The sequence below is a fragment of the Physeter macrocephalus genome, chromosome 8 (genome assembly GCF_002837175.3).
Source record: "Physeter macrocephalus isolate SW-GA chromosome 8, ASM283717v5, whole genome shotgun sequence".
In the NCBI taxonomy this organism is placed as follows: domain Eukaryota; kingdom Metazoa; phylum Chordata; class Mammalia; order Artiodactyla; family Physeteridae; genus Physeter; species Physeter macrocephalus.
The window spans coordinates 83,756,760-83,761,574 of NC_041221.1; positions in this window are offsets into that span (position 1 = coordinate 83,756,760).

Below are 4,815 nucleotides of genomic sequence, written 5' to 3' on the forward strand. Positions count from 1 at the left end.
GGCCTCCCTCTGTTGTGGCCTCTCCCGTTGCGGAGCACAGGCTCCGGACGCGCAGGCTCAGCGGCCATGGCTCACGGGCCCAGCCGCTCCGCGGCACGTGGGATCCTCCCAGACCGGGGCGCGAACCGGGTTCCCCTGCATCGGCAGGCGGACGCGCAACTTCTGCGCCACCAGGGAAGCCCCAGAACTATGTATCTTATAAACTGAAAGTTTGTGCCCTTTGATCAATATCTTCCATTTCCCCCCACCACCCCCAGCCTATTATAACCACCATCATACTCTCTGTTACTATGAGTTTGGCTTTTTTTTTTCAGATTCCACATATAAGTAAGATCATATGATATTTATCTTTCTGTGTCTGGCTTATTTCACTTAGCATAATGCCCTCCAGTTTCATCCATATTGTTGCAAATGGCAGCATTTCCTTCTTTTTAAAAGCTGAATAATAGTCCATGTGGTGTATATATATATATACCACATTTTCTTTATTCATTCATCTTTTGACAGACGCTTACTTTATTTCCATATTTTGGCTACTGTGACTAATAATGCTTCAATGAACTAATTTTCAACAAAGGTGCCAAGAATACACAATGGGGAAAAGATAGTCTCTTCACTAAATGGTGTTGGGAAAACTGGATTACCATATGCAAAAGAATGAAAGGAGTCTTATCTTGCACCATACACAAAAATCAACTCAAAATGGATTAAAGACTTAAATGTATGCCCTAAAACCATAAAACTCCTAGAAGAAAACAGGGGGTAAGCTCCTTGATGTTGGACTTGGAAATGAATTTTTTGGAATTGACATCAAAGCACAGACAGCAAAAGCAAAAATAAACAAGTGGGACTGCATCAAACTAAAAAGTTTCTGCACAGCAAAGGGAACCATCAACAAAATGAAAAGGCGACCTGTGGAATGGGAGAAAATATTTGCAAGTCATATATCTGATAAGGGATTAATATCCAAAATATATAAGGAATTTCTACAACTCAACAGCAAAAACAACAAATAACCATATTTTAAAATGGGCAAAGGTCTTGAATAGATATTTTTCTAAAGAAGAAGTAAGAGGCCCAACAGGTATAAGAAGAGATGCTCAACAGCACTAATGATCAGAGAATCAGAGAACTGCAAATAAAAACCGTAATGAGATGTCACCTCACACCTGTTACAATGACTATCATCAAAAAGTAAAAGATAGGGACTTCCCTGGTGGTCCAGTGGCTAAGACTCCATGCGACAAATGCAGGGGGCCGGGGTTCAATCCCTGGTCAGGGAACTAGATCCCACATGCCGCAACTAAAAATCCTGCACACAGCAACGAAGATCCCACGTGCCTCAACTAAGACCCAGCGCAGCCAAATAAATAAATATTTCTTTTTTTAAAAAGTAAAAGATAACAAGTGTTGGTGAGCATGTGGAAAAAAGGAAACTTTTGTGCACTGTTGGTGAGAATGTAAACTGGTTCAGCCATTATGGAAAACAGTATGGAGGTTCTTCAAAACATTATAAATACAACTGCCATACGATCCAGCAATCCCACTTCTGTATGTATCCAAAGAAAATGAAATCATTATCTTGAAGAGATATTTGCACTGCCATGTTCATATTAACTTTAAATATCCAAAGTAAAGATCTGAGCCTTCACCTTATGTGACTGTTGGGCTCTTCTCTCTACAGGTCCTCCCTGGTCATCATTTATCATTTCAGCCAACTATCTGGCTCAGACTTTAGGTCTCTCCTCCTACTGTGGGCCACTGATCATTACTTTATCTCCCTAGAATGAGTTTCCTTAAGCTGCCACTGCACCACCATATTGCTTCATCCCCAAAAGGGGCATCAAGCCTTCTTTGATTCCCCACAGTGCAGCAGAGACGGGGCTGTTACTTTAAATAAGTCTTTATCAAGGTCCCCAGTGAATTCCATATTGGTAAACTTGGTGGTCATTCCATGCTACAACCCTGATTACTTGAAAACCTGAAAAGTTGACAATTATGCAAGGGAAGTACACCACACTGACTAATTTAATTACCACAGCCAGACCTATAGGGAGTCACCAGTGACATGCGGCCATGTTACAAGGACCAGCTTATCATCACATACCCTCCAGCACACACATATGCACCCCCCTCAATGGGAGTCTCCTCTAACATGTCTCCCCTCCTGGCCCAATTATCTTGAGGCCCCAAAGGAAAAAGAAGTGCCTCGTCTTATCTCGTCATCTTAAGTCAGCTTCGTGGCCCATCACTGCCTATCCCAGGATCTGTCTCTTTCCAGGATGATTGTGTTAATTCTCCAAGGGAAGCTCCATACTCTACCTGAACCAGCCTTAATCTATATACTTAAGCAGACAAATGTTTCAATATGAGTATGTTTCTCCCAAACTTTGACTATTGAGTCGTTTATTACACCAAGTATGGACATCTGTAACCCAATCAAAAGTATTTTATAAAATGTCATGTTCAGACATACCCAACTTTCCTGCAGTCTTCAGATTCTCTGATACAAGATCTTGTATGGGAACAGTAACGCATAAACAAATGCATTTATGTACGTACACACACACACACACACACACACACACACACACACACACAGGCCTGCATGCTCTGAGAGGGTCTTCTTAACAATAAACAATATGCTATTGTAAAGCAGCATAAATCTATATAAAGAAAAAGAAAAGTTTTCTGCCCTGGATTCTGCCCTCCTCCACCACAAAAAGTATCTTCAGAGAAAGAGAAGTCTGTTAGATTATATTTGATTTATGTGACTAAATGGACCTCTGGGTTTAAAGTGTCTGAATCCAGGTTATTATTTCTCCCCCAAGAAGAACAGAGGGTAGTTACTTTCTTTATTTTTCAGAACTGAAAGCCATATTGGATAGCTTTTCACAGAATCAAAAATCTGTCTGCTCTAGGTCTCACTTCTTGGGATATAAAAAATTACTTGCAGCATCAAAGTGGCAGATTCCTCAGCTTCTGCCTTTTGGTGTCCAAGAACTTTGAAGTACAGACATGCAGGAAATCCCATTGCATTTGATTTGCTGAGTGTTTGTGGTTTATACACATTACTTCTCTATAATCTGGGCTTCCTTTATCTATTAGATAATAGTGATGCTTTGATTCCAAAAAGTTTTCATGCCATACAATAAATTCTCACAACATCTTTTCTGAACTGGGAAATGATAGCTGTCTCTAGAAGGAAGACAGTACTGTTTTTCTAACTGTAGAACTGTCATTAGGAAAAATTATAAAGAGACTTGCCATGTAGTTTCTTAGAGTGGCCGCTAAGAAATTAAATCTGATTAATTGCCTTTTAAATAAACTCTGCAATGCATCAGAGCCATCTCTTTTTTTTTTTTTTTTTTTTTTAATTTCTGCTATGTGGGACTAGCCTATTATGGGGAAAAAAAAAATAAGCTTTTCCCTCATTTGTCCCACTTGATCTCTCATGAGCTCTTCAGTGGGTCCCCACTGTTGTAACTGTCTCTGGCCTTCCCACTAACAAAATATACCTGCCCATGTCTCCTGTCCTGGGACATTCCTGAATGACAAGGTGGCTAATAAATTGATGCCAAAGATAGATGGGAGTTAATTTGTACTGGGCTACCCTTTGTCTTGTCATATGATCAGTTTGACAGGCCTTCGTTGATCTAACCCAGAGTTACTGACATAAGATTTTAGGCTTTGTAGCCAATCAGTAGGGCTTTTCCTTTCATCAATCATTTAGTGGCCCTCGAGTGCACAATGCGGGCACTTCTGGGTTCCATGTGCAGTAGAACTGCTTCAAATGCTGCCCAGAGACAACAGAGCCAATGCAGGCCCTTTGAACTGTTTTTAAAACATGGCTGTGGACCCTTATTTCAACAATCTCTACACTGAACCTCAGTGTATAAAACAACAAAAGAAGAGTTGCTTGGTTGGGGTAGGATCCTGGAGCTCTGCCCCTTCATCCTTTGGGAACAAATTTGCAAGCCATTGGTCCAGTGATTAAGAGGACAGATTCAAGAGTCAAACAGTTGAGTTCAAACCCCAGTTCTGGGTGACCCTTGGGAAATGTCTTCCTCTCCCTGAACTTCAGTTTTGTCATTTCTAAAATGCAGCCAATAATCCCACTTTGCCGGTGGTTCTGAGGATTAAATGAGATCGTGTAAAACAGCGTTTAGAACAGCGCCTGTTGCACAAGAATAGCTGCATTAGGGGTACAGGTTATTAGTGTTAAAATGCCACTTCCATTGCAGCCAAAACTGTTACAGAGGAAGGATGGGGGCTGTATGATGTGGGACCAACAAAAGCTGATGCTGATGACTAACTAAACACTCCCCTGAGGATAGTGGAACAGTCTTATAAACTGAGTTAAATCATGCCCTGGTGTGGCTGACAGTGAGTAATTCAGCAGAAGGGAGTTGGCCACCCTTGTCAGGAAGTTGACAGGACTCTGTATAGAAATTCAGGTCACCGATGAGCCCTAATCCCGTAGCTCCTGCCACAGTTCTTAACTTAGAAGAAATTTACTCATTTGTAGAAGAAATTTCAACCCTTATCATACGCTAAATAGAATTTTTCTGGGCATTCCTAACAGACTTCCTAGAGTGACATACACTCAATTAATGGTGTATTGATAGCCTGTTGACGAGCCAGGTTATGTTGTTGTGTAAAATATTAGCATGGAGAGAGACAGAGGATGTGATAGATGATAAGTAATGGGAACATGAACTGGAAAACTCATGTTGAAAACAGAAAAATGGTCCCCTTGCACCACAATATTTGAATTCTTTCGTTTTTGTCCTGCTAACAGCACAGAGAAGCACA